The 13,069-nt window shown below is 34.1% G+C and overlaps 1 protein-coding gene across 1 annotated transcript in view; it reads left to right on the plus strand.

Annotated features, from left to right (window-relative positions):
* Window positions 1–11,024: 11,024 nt before the first annotated feature.
* LOC143054349 (cysteine sulfinic acid decarboxylase-like) overlaps window positions 11,025–13,069 on the plus strand; it is a 44,092-nt gene continuing 42,047 nt past the window's right edge. The window contains exon 1 of the mRNA XM_076227343.1: window positions 11,025–11,082. The gene's annotated coding sequence lies outside the window, so the exon portion shown is untranslated. The remainder of the gene's footprint in view (window positions 11,083–13,069) is intronic.

Genomic DNA, 13,069 nt, shown 5'->3' on the forward strand with positions numbered 1-13,069 from the left:
AAACAGTATGTAAACAATATTTGATGTATAGAATTGTAAGATGAACTTGTCTGTCTGGCAGCTTTCATCTGACCATGATCTCATCTTCATGGTTCATTGGTCAATGTCGAGTTTTTTTTTAGTCTGTTTCTTGGATCCTGTAAGCAAAGGTCAACTATATTTTGTATTCAAGATCATGATGGTAAGGTGAACAAGTCTGTCTGGCATAATTCATCTGACCTTGACCTCATTTTCATAAGTCATTGGTCAATGTAATGTTTGCAAAGTTAAGTCTCTTTCTTAGATACATTGTAGTTTAAGCAATAGATTAACTATATATTTGGACTTGGAGTATGGAATGATTTCAAGTTGTACTTATCATATATCTGTTCATCTGACCCTCACTTCATTTTCACGTTTCACTGGTCAATGTTTAGTTTTCATAGTAAGACCTGTTTCTCAGGATCCGGAACTACTAGCATTAGGTGATCTATATTTGGTATTTGAAATGTCACAGTGTATGCATGGTGTTCATTAATTTCATCGCAGTAAGCCAGACATAGGTATTACTATCTAGCGGCAGTGGCATAAACTATTTGTATCAAGATTTATATTTTGGAAGGAAGGAGACCTAGATGCTTTATACCTTGTATGCAGATACCTTATGTTGCAAAGTTTCCGTCTGTTATATGCCCATTGTCCTTGACCTCATTTTCATGGTTCAGCGACTGCTTGAAAAAAGATATTAGTTTTTTTTCTCGTGTGAATTTGTCACTTATTTTTAGTAATAGGATAACTATATTATTTGGTATATGGGTTCCTTCTAACGTCTACATGTTCATCAAACAGGATTAACCTGACCTCGACCTCAATTCGTGGATCAGAGATCAAGGTTAAAGGCACGTGGTTAGGTCCATTTCTTAGATATTACAAGCAGCAGGTCAACTATATGTGGTGTATGTAATGATTGTAAGGGGTATATGTCAGACTGGCAGGTTTTCATTTGACCTTGACCTCATTTTTATGGTTCATTGTTATTTTTGTCTCGCCTTGAAGTTGACGGAGTCAAAAAACGAGACATAGGTATGCTGTTTCCGGCGTCGGTGGCGGTGGCTGCGACGGCGACTGCGTCAACAATTTATTAGTTTGTGATTAGGTCTAGTTAATATGGTGAACGGCAAGTGATAGGTCAATCATATTTGGTATGCAGTTGTATAGGCATTGGCACATCTCATTTTCATGGAGATTATTTGGCCCTGCCCCCTCAGTCATGGTGTATTGACTTCAAAACTTTTGCTTATTTTTAATGTATTAGTTTGAGATTAGGTCAGTTTATGGGGAACCATAAGTGGTAGGTCAATGATATTTGGTATGCAGTTGTATAAGCATTGGCAAAACTCCTCATGGAGATAGTTTGGCTCCGCCCCCTTAGACATGGTCTATTGACTTTGAATTTTTTTCTTATTTATCATAATCATGTATTAGTTTGTGATTAGGCCAGTTCAAGGGGTACCATTAGTGGTAGGCCAATGTTAATTGGTATTCAGTTGTTTAAGCTTTGGCACATATAATTTCCATGGAGAATATTTGGCCTTGACCCCCAGTCACAGTCTAATGACTTTGAAACTTATCTCACTTTACATTTATTAGTTTGTGATTTGATCAGTTTAAGATGAACTGCTTATAAGTCAATGATATTTGACTTTGAAACTTTTACATAGTTAACAAGTTAATGTTTGTATTTACATTTGTGAACGACTTATAATAAGTCAATGGTATTTGGTATGCAGTTGTATTAGCATTGGCACATTTCATTTACATGGAGATTGTTTAGCCATATAACTCAGTCATGGTTCATTGACTTTGAATATTTGCAAAAAGTGTGTAAGATGTTAGAGTATTGCTATTTGGATTTGAACATTTGCATAATCAAAATTACAAAGAGGCGAGATATATCTCTGTGATAACAGTTTATTTTATCTTTTGGTCAGTTTTTCAAGTACTGTATGCATGGTATGCAATAGGTGAACTATATTTGGTGTATGGAATGATTGTAAGTTGTACATGTCTGTCTAGCTGGTGTCATCTAGATCTGACCTTGACCTCATTTTCATGGTTCATTGATCAATGTTAAGTTTTTGTGTTTCAAGTACTGTAAGCAATAAGTCAACTATATTTGGTTTATGGAATCTATACTATTAAACGAGAAGACCTCATTTTGTGTGTCGCTAATCGTCCTTCCCCAATAAATTAATCATCATGCCTCAGTGTCCTATAGGTACCATGCATAGTCGCATTCTTATGATTATTCAGTTTGGGTTATTTTTGGAGAAAAGTGAAGAAAAAGACGTCCGGATATAGTTTCCGTTATCAGATCGACTTATAAGTCAAACCCAAGACTTCCGATATTAAACTTTAAAAGAGCGGGTAAGGGATTATTTTCGTGCAACGTGTTTTGCCATTTTTTATTTCACGTTCAGCCGTGAAAAAGATTCGTTATTCATCGTGTTTCGTGAAATCGATAAAAAGATCAATGTGCAAGAAATTTTTAATTGTTCTTTCATCGTGAAATGACAATTTTATTTTGCGTTCTTCCGTGCATCTGATACCCTCCTTTACTCCCCTCTTTAAACATGATTTTCAAAATTACTCGGGGAAAGGACAATTATTTTCGCGTTATTCTGCATGTATACTATGATTAATATAGCAGTGATCGCCGTGGAGAAGAAACTAGGAAAATACAGTTTATTCGTATTATATGTATGTTCATAGTATACAAAACTTGACACGAAAATCATGGAATTTAACAGCAAGCCAAGAAATAACGGACTTTGGAAAAAATGGAGAGGGCTTAAAATATTTTCCTGTCTCCAAGTGCCTATGACTTACTTTGATACCTTTTCTGAAATTCTCCAGACAAAATCTTTTACAAAAATTCATCCTACAATAGTTTACATACTTTCAACCAAGCTCTAAATGCCCGCGATTCAATAGCGGATGTGTTCTAGTGATTATAAGGTGCGCATGTCTGTCTGGCTGGTGTCATCTGATTTTGACCTCATATTTATGGTTCTTTGGTAAATGTTAAGTTTTAGTGTTTTGGTCTGTTTTTAGCTCACCTGGCCCATCCGGCGACCGTAGTCTTTAACTTTTACAACAATCTTCTCCTCTGAAACTACTGGGCCAAATTTAACCAAACATGGCCAAAATCATTATTAGGGTATCTAGTTTAAAAATTGTGTCCGGTGACCTGGCCAAGATGGCCACCATGGCTAAAAATAGAACATAGGGATAAAATGCAGTTTTTGGCTTATAACACAAAAATCAAAGCATTTAGAGCAAATCTGACAAGGGGTTAGATTGTTTATCAGGTCAAGATCTATCTGCCCTGAAATGTTCAGATGAATCAGACAACCCGTTGTTAGGTTGCTGCCCCTGAATTGGTAATTTTAAGGAAATTTTGCTGTTTTTGGTTATTATCATGAATATTATTATAGATAGAGATAAACTGTAAACAGCAAAAATGTTCAGCAAAGTAAGATTTACAAATAAGTCAACAGGACCAAAATGGTCAGTTGACTCCTTTAGGAGTTATTGCCCTTTATAGTCAATTTTTAACCATTTTTTGTAAATCTTAGTTATCTTTTACAAAACTTCTCCTCAAACTACTGGGCCAAATTAAACCAAACTTGGCCACAATCATCATTGGGGTATCTAGTTTAAAAATTGTGTCTGGTGACCCGGCCAACCAACCAAGATGGCTACCATGGCTAAAAATAGAACATAGAACATAGGGGTAAAATGCAGTTTTTGGCTTATAACTCAAAAACTAAAGCATTTAGAGCAAATCTGACATGGGGGCAAAATTGTTTATCAGGTCAAGATATATCTGCCCTGAAATTTTAAGACGAATCGGACAACCGGTTGTTTGGTTGCTGCCCCTGAATTGGCAATTTTGAGGAAATTATACCGTTTTTTTGGCTATTATCTTGAATATTATTATAGATAGAGATAAACTGTAAACAGCAATAATGTTCAGCAAAGTAAGATCTACAAATAAGTTAATTTGACTAAAATGGTCAGTTGATCCCCTTTTCAAAGGAGTTATTGCCCTTTATGCCTAAATTAAAATAGTGTTTGTTTGCCCTTTTCGGACCCCATGTTTTGAAACAGGGTAAGTACATTGTAAGTAGGTAAATTATTTTCTTTTTCTTTCCCAAAAAATAACTAAGCTAGGTACATTTTTTGTCATGGGTAGGCAGGTAGGTATAATATTTTATTTTATAGATACAAAATCTGCATGACGTCATTTTTGTCTGTATTGCTTTTGTTTAAGTATGCTTTTGCTAATAAGTTTTTTTGGACTATAAGTATAAAGTCCCAGGAAGTTTAGAAAAAAAATTATCATGTGGTCCGAGACCACAATTGTCGTCCCTTGATTTTCGTTGTTCACAAATATAGTCACTATTGTTAACAGTGGGTTACTTGCCATTAATTTTTATACGCCTTCCAAAGAGGGACGAAAGATATACCAAAGGGACAGTCAAACTCATAAATCTAAAACAAACTGACAACGCCATGGCTAAAAATGAAAAAGACAAACAGAAAAACAATAGTACACATGACACAACATAGAAAACTAAAGAATAAACAACACGAACCCCACCAAAAACTAGGGGTGGTCTCAGGTGCTCGGGAAGGGTAAGCAGATCCTGCTCCACATGTGGCACCCGTCGTGTTGCTTATGTGATTACAAATCCGGTAAATAGTCTAATTCGGTAGGTCACATTCATGAAAGGGAAGGGGATTGTAGTTACGACGTAAGGAACATATTCGATATCATTTGTGAAACGGTTATTCCATAACGGTCAACCAACTCGTGATGGCGTCTGTAAAATTTACGAAGGGATGATTTCAACTTCACCATTTGGAACTCTTGGTTTAATAGCTTCCTTGTGAGCAGTAACCCTCTATCAAGAAAATCATGATAGGAAATGCAAGCACGGGAATATTGTATCAATTGGGAGATATATACCCCGTATGCAGGTGCTGCTGGAATGTTGCTACTTAGAAATGGATCACCATGTTTAATGCCTCAAATTGCAAGTAGGGGGGTAAAATTACACTGTAAAGAAATTTGGGTCCAGAATTTTAAAGGAAAGTAGTGATTTGGTCCAGCTGAAAAAGGTTTAAAATTAGCACTTCAGAAGCTGTCAAAAGATTTCAAGAGAGCCCTAAACATAAAATTGTCCATATTTTGAGTTAGAGCCGATGAAGTTTTCTATAATTTTGATATAATTTGTCCCAAAAGTAGTACAACAGACTGTAAAAAGTTCTTTGAGAAAGCGCAGGTGGGATTTTTTTTATTTTCATTTATGTTCTAAAAGAAATGCACTACGAAATAATTGTGGTCTCGGACCATGTAGAATATGAAATTAATTACTACTATTTTGTTTTCAAATATAAAATTACAGGGCTGTGCGGCATATTTTCAACGTTTATATGCCTGGAACTTTTAAGAGTTTTAACTTACACTAATATTCTGTACTACGTACCTTGTACGCTTACCTCGACCTAAAGGTTTTCTGTAAGAGATAACTTTGTCCTGGTAAAATATGTCCGGGGAGACATACATTACTAGAAGAAAAAGTCCCTAGAGTGTTTAAATTTTCGTGTGTGCCTGAGTTTCCAATAAAAATGATACAAGACTCGAAACTCAATTGTCATGTATTTAACATCGCATTTATAAATGATCTGTATGGAAAAACTTTACATATTTTAGATTTTACTGCCAAATATTCTCCACTTTACAGACCTTTGGTTCATGTCAGATATAAATAATATTTCAATGCTGGTCGAAGGCATCGTGAACATAATCATCCTGATCTACGGATCACCAAAGGCCATTCCTACATAGGATACAACGTCCGTTTACAAAATATTTTGTACACACGTTGATAACTTTGTATTGGACAAACTTTTTTTTTGAATGAACCCTGCTCTTCAAGTATAAAGACACAGAGTAACGTTCGTCATATCATGATTTCAAAGCTTTCAATATCGATTTCAAACGAATGCTTTGAAACTCAAAATGCAAGTGTTCATGTCAAATGCTCACGTGATACCAAACGGACTAGACCTTATACGGGAAAGATAAAACCCGAGGATTCCGGTAAAAAAGTTTTGAGCGGGAAATACAAATATAAGATTTATTGTAGGAACGGAAAAATAAAATAAAATTAAATATTGCTGATAAATACAAATAAAAGATTTTCAAGTGGAAAGAATTTATAGGGTAGGTCGGTCAAGGGCAAACAAACAATATTTTAATTTACGCCTTATAGTCATTTTTTACCAATTTTTCGTAATTTTTTCTTATCTTTTACAAAAATCTTCTCTAAAACTAGTGGTCCAAATTAAACCATACTTGGCCAGAATCATCATTGAGGTATTTAGTTTAAAAAATGTGTGCGATGACCCTGCCAACCAACCAAGATGGCCACCATGGCTAAAAATAGAACAAGGGTAAAATGTAGATTTTGGCTTATAACTCTGAAACCAGAGCATTAAAAGTAATTCAGACATGGGGGTTAAATTGTTTTGCAAGTCAAGATCTATCTGTCCTAAAATTTTCAGATGAATCCGACAACTGGTTATTTGGTTGCTGCCCCGGCCCTGAATTGGAATTTTTTAAGGAAATTTTGCTGTTTTTGGTTACTATCTTGAATATTATTATAGATAGAGATAAACTGTAAACAGCAATAATGTTCAGCAAAGTAAGATCCACAAATAAGTCAGCATGACTTAAAAGGTCACTTGACCCCTTAAGGAGTTATTGCCCTTTATAGTCAATTTTTAATAATTTTGTAAATTTTGTAAATTTTTTGTAAATTTTTACAAAATATTTTCCTCTGTAACTAATGGGCCAAGTTCATTATAAATTGAGATAAATGTAAGAAGCAAGAATGTTCAGTAAAGTATGATCTACAAATCACCATCACCAAAAAACAATTTTGTCATGAATCCATCTGTGTCCTTTGTTTAATATGCACATAGACCGAGGTGAGCGACACAGGCTCTTAAGAGCCTCTAGTTTTTATTATACTTCAATGCCCTATGATTCAATTTTGCACGATGTTTTTAGAAGGACAATTGTAAAAAAAATAAAGTAAAACATTAAAGATAGTTTACTAAGAACAACAACAAAACGATATAAACTGAATTAGAAATAAGATCGAATCGGTTAACCTCGACCGGAGCGGGTGTAAATTGTTCCGGTCGGCAAACTTCAGGCTCAGCGGGTGTTATTTAAAAATTGAATGCTTCCCTTTTGTAACTTCATTGGGGTGTAAAAGCGTTGACCGAAGTACATTTTGTATGAAGCGCAAGCGCTTCATTCTAAAAATGTGCGCATGGTCAACGCTTTTACAACCCTATGAAGTTACAAAAAGAAGCATTTAATACTAAGTCTTATAATTACATTTTTAGCTAGGATCATGAAAACACGATTTTTAACAAGTTTTTATTTAATTTACCTGTGCACTTTATTGTGGGACCTCGGTCTTCGTGAATGATAAATTTTATTGTGTAATGAAGTTGATTAAGGAATAACGCGAGATTGCAGTTAGCCAATCAGAATAACGTATTACTGAATTTACTTTTTAAAATCGATTAAAACTGTTCATGGAAAATAACTACAAGTTGTTAATTACCGTGTCATAGTTTGGTTTACCAGTGATTAAAAATCAATAGGATTAAGTACGGGGATATTGCTCTTAGGTAATATTGTTTATGACAGGAACATTTATTTTCACACCTTATACATGTACTTATATCACTGTTTATTAGCACATACTTTCAACTTCTCGTCCAATCAAATTGCTTGAATTTGCCTTCTAATTTTCATAGTACATACTTTTTCGTGTACTAAGTAACTACGCATAAATGACCACAAGGGTAAGATTTCATTGTATTGTAATCAAGATATTAGAACAAAAATTGCTTCTGGCTATTTTGAAATAAATGATGTGTTCCAAATGTAACTAAATAGTTTGTAATTAGTTTTCAAACAGATTTTTAACATCCTACTAATCAATCTTTTGATCTAAATTTTGTTTTGACAATTAAAAAAGTTTCTTTCATTTAAATAAAGAGTAATAATAATGGTGCTTTATACCTTGATTAAAGTACAACTCAATCTAAAATTTGTAATCCTTTATCTTCCATGCAGTTACTTTGCACACAAAAAGAGTCAACCATAAATCTTTTGAAGGGAAATTATTAATAAAGCAATTTGATATATTTAGTCATAAATTGGTCGATAATTGGTTGCCTAATGTCCAGTGACAAATATTTCATGCATATAAACTATCCACTAGACTGCCTATGGGTACATACCAGGGGCAGATCCAGCCATTTTTAAAAGGTGTTTCAACCAAAGATGTGGGAGGCGAATCCAACTGTTTGTATTAAGATAGTTTTAGGTTTTATGTGAAATTAAAAAAATGTTTTCAAGAATGTAAAGCTTTCATTGCAATTTAAGAATTGTCTGCTCTTGGTCAATTCATTTTGTCATCTTCCCATGTAAATAAAGTACATGTATAGTAAAACAAAGCTTCGTTCATATCAATAAACATACTTACACCAGCAGCTACCTTCTTTACATTCTAAAGTCAAGGGCCTTTTGAAATCCCATTTTTACAATGATATCACAGTGAGTAGATTTACAAAACTACGTAAATGAGCTACAACCAGTCAGCCAAAACATATCAATAGACTAATTACAGGATTACTCAAGTTGTAAATATGTGCTAAATTGGATATTGTATAGAAAGGTATATACTATGAAAATAAGAGCTTGGGGCAAAGCCCCTCGCTCTAATTTTCATAGTATATACCTTTCTATACAATAACCGAGACTTATATCGTGATTAGGGAAATGAGTTTTCAATCATAAAGTTTTGAATGCCTTATAGAATTCAGACAAGAATTTATAAATTGTTAGTTGTCTCTGTCCATTATTGTAATCGAAGTTATCAATGAACACTTTAACCTAGAATGACCAAGCGAGCTTTTTCAATAATAATAATCTTTATTTGTCATATAAGTAACATTATACTTGTGACATAAACAAAAGTAACAACAACAATAAAATAACTGAGTCAAACACACACATATCTATATATATACAAGTAAAACTAACTATTAAGATTCCCCTGTCCTCAGCTCTAAAGACTGTTTTATAAAGGAACCTGTTTTTTTCACTTGGTTTATATTAGAAGGATTTAGTAGGACTACTAGTTTTTCAGTATCAGATAGATGTGGAAACATAGGATTATCTATTGCCATGTCATTAAAAAGTTTTATACGTAAAATTATAAATTTTGACAGTGGAGGAGAAAGTGATTTTTATCTTCTAAGGTTTTACAAGTTGGACATGTTCTATTGTCTCGAGGTATTTTTAGATATCTGCCCTTCTCAATGAGCAAATTATGGTCACTAATTCTAATTTCTGTAAATAAACGTCTAGTTTCAAAATTTTGATATTTTAGATAAAATTCTTGGTCTTGTTTGACTTTAATATTTTTGTAAAGAAAAAGTTTGTTATTTTCGTTCAAACTATTAATTTTATTTTCCAGTAGTTCTGAATAAAATTTACTTGTAATATTCTTAATCCAAGTCTTTAGTTTGTTAACTTGTTCCATATTTTGACAGGGCATTACTTTTTGTATATCAATATTCATTTCTTGTGTTGAATCTTTTATAAAAGTGGACCAAGTATAAACTCCTTGTGAATCAAGGTGTTTACTTAATGTATAACTTTCTTTCAGCAATGGGTTTATGTTTTCAGTATTTAATCTAGCCCAACAAAGAATTACTTGTGTTTTTATATATTTTTCTATTGGTTGCCTACCAAGTTCAGCTTTAACACCTAAATTAGCAGATGTTTTTTTAGTACCTAAAATATATTTACAGAAATTAACATGGACCTTTTCGAAGGGAGTCTTATCCAAATATTGGAAATTATCTATATCTTTGTTTTGGGATTTTAATCTGCCTTTTGCTCTATAATAAGATTGATATGTATCCATGTATGATATTTCAGCATTATATGTTAAAATTGGTTTTATAAGAGAATCAAAAAGATTACAGGATACATTTACAGGAAAATTTCCCAAAAAGGCTGCATGTGTTTTTAATGAAAACAGAGCTTTCCTAGCTTTTTTGGCTAAATCTGTTAAACTTGCATTTAGATTTCCATTATTTTTTATCAGAGTGCCCAGAAATTTATACTCAGTAACGTTATCAATTTTTTCATTATTGAACCTTACAATGTATGGTTCAATTTTTGTAGTTCTTTGTTCAATGATCATTGTTTTTGTTTTTTTAGTATTTAGACATAACTGCCATTTTTCACAGTGATTTGATAAGTTATTTAAGCTATTTTGAAGACCTTCTTTACTTTCGGATAAAATTATAAATGAATTCCTTCTTTTTTGTTTTGTTTCATTAGTGATCAAAACAAGGAGGTTATATGATCTAAATCAAAAAGAAATCCACGAATTACGTTTCTAATTTTTTGTTGTTGTAATCAGCGATCCACGAATTTACGTATACCACGAAACGTCTTTTTTTCTCTATCCACGAAAATTGATACCCACGAAAATAAATGAATCCACAGTTTATTGAAACATACATCTAATTATATGTAATTATTAGGCATTAGCACCCGTTGCCGTAATATTATTAGCAGGGGCGGATGCAGGAATTTTCGAAAGGGGGGGGGGGGGTGCTAACCCAGGGCAAAGGGGGGGTGCAGGGGGGGGGGGGGGGGTGCAAAACATATGTCCCGATACAAATGCATTGATCGGCAAAAATAAAGGGGGGTGCGCACCCCCGGAACCCCCCCCCCCCTGGATCCGCCACTGTTATTAGTCACATGTTGTTATGGGTGGGCGGGGCATTAAATAACAAATGCCGTGTGTCCAATGAAATGAATGGATAAAATATTGCATAGATTATAATAAACCTGCTTACTTTTATGAGTAATTTCCTATTACGGCAAATATAATCTTTACCATTTTAGAATTTACACTTCTTAAGGTAAGGTTGCAGATAGTTTTTCAAATTCAGTTAGTTTAACTATGTGATACATTCTCGGTTTTTGAGGGTCTTCATGGGATATACAGAGTAAACAATAATAGGCAAAAAAAGAAAATATTAAGGGTGGGGTGAGGAGTAGAGAAAATATGGAAAAAAGAAAAGGAAATAGAGAAAAATTAAGTCCTTAAATATAAAGAAAAGAGAATAGATAAAAACTGTAAATAACAGGGTGCTCCAATATAGAAAATTTAAAATTGGTCATAAATTGACAATGAATTCAGGTATGATTCCCCCCTTTTTTCCATTTCTCCGTTATGTAAAAAAAATTGTGCAAACGCTCGTTTTACCTGTATAGGAATACATAAATGGTTATTCCTGGTGGCTCCCTTATTACACTTTTCAACAGGCATTCGTTTCTTTTCAATAACTGAACAAGCGCAACCCATCTCCAGCTTATGGCGCATGGACACGGATTCGGGTATGCTTTTGATCTTACTTTCACACTCGCTTTCACAAAATTGAACCAAATAAACTGACTGCTATCATTTCAATATTTCAATTTTATAAATGTTTGAAACAAACACAAAATAAATATGATGTGTTTGTCTACTGAATCGTTGCTAATGCCCCTATAAAACGCGTAGCCCTACTCTTTTTGTGAACTCCGTCACTCAGGCATAAAAGCTATAAATACAACAAAATCAATATCCCAGTAAGTTTCCATCGTTAAAAATAGAATATCTTGTCCTAAATCTAGAACTACATTATGTATTCTTAAAAGAGGGGGGGGGGGGGGGGGCAAGGGGGTCCCAATAACAGCAAAACAGCAAATTATTGTATTGTGTTGTGAAAACGGGAAAGATTTACTTTTTCTTAGGTATGGATATGAACGTAGATAACTTATAGTATTTGTAAGTGTTTTGCATTTTTCATTTTGTGTTGTTGTCGTGCTCAGGGATTTGTATAGTAACTATTGGCGGATCCAGATGGGAAAGGGCGGGTAGTAATGGGGGGGGGGGGTTGCAACCCTCTCACTTTTTTAATTTTAATTTTGAATTATTTGAATTATGTGAACGGTTCATGGCGTACCGGAGGTTGGAACACCCCCCTCCCCCCACCACCTCCCTTTCCTTTTCAAGATGACTGGATCTGCGCCTGAACTATATGTGGGGGTCTCATTGGGGGTTCCAATCTCGGATCCCGCTTACTGTTTTGTCAGATTCCCGTATCCCGCTTACACTATGTACGTAAGCAATTCTCATTTTTTTTTGGTCATTTCCCGGGTCCCGCTAGACCTCCTTTCCCGTTTTCACAACACAATAATTTGACTTTCACGTGTCACGCTTACAAACAATTGGCAATCCCGCGTCACACTTAGACCCCAATGAGACCCACTATGTGGTGAACTATACAGATATATGTCCATCACCAATTGTTGTATAATGTAAAACTATTTATTTATTATACATTTAAACTTCAATATTAAATTCAAATATCTTACGGATAGACTTACAACTTAATATGCATCCGTGGTTTAATAACTTTCGGTGATTAAGCAACTTAACAGAAATTAGATTGTTTTAAACTTTAAAGTTCTAGCATTGGGGATGAATTTATAGTAATCATGTGCAAACATATATAGATTAACATGTGCATGTAATAATAGTATGTTATAATCTTTATTGTCACACAAACAAATTAAAACATGTTTGTGACAAACTGAGAAAAAAAAACATACGTAAGGCAGCAACCATTTGATTTTCTGGGGGGGGGGGGGGGGGGGGGGCTATGGTATTTTTTTCGCGACAAGTCGAAAACAATTTTTTTCTTTTAATTTTAGCATTACATGTAGTGGCAGCTGAGGGCCCGGGTGAAACAAACAATTTTTTTTTCTCAGAATCAAAAACAAATTATTTTTTTCTCCAAAAACTGGAAACAAACTTTTTTTTCCAAAAAAAACCATAGCCCCCTCCCCAGAAAATCAAAT

The sequence above is a fragment of the Mytilus galloprovincialis genome, chromosome 12 (assembly GCF_965363235.1).
Source record: "Mytilus galloprovincialis chromosome 12, xbMytGall1.hap1.1, whole genome shotgun sequence".
NCBI classification, from domain to species: Eukaryota; Metazoa; Mollusca; class Bivalvia; order Mytilida; family Mytilidae; genus Mytilus; species Mytilus galloprovincialis.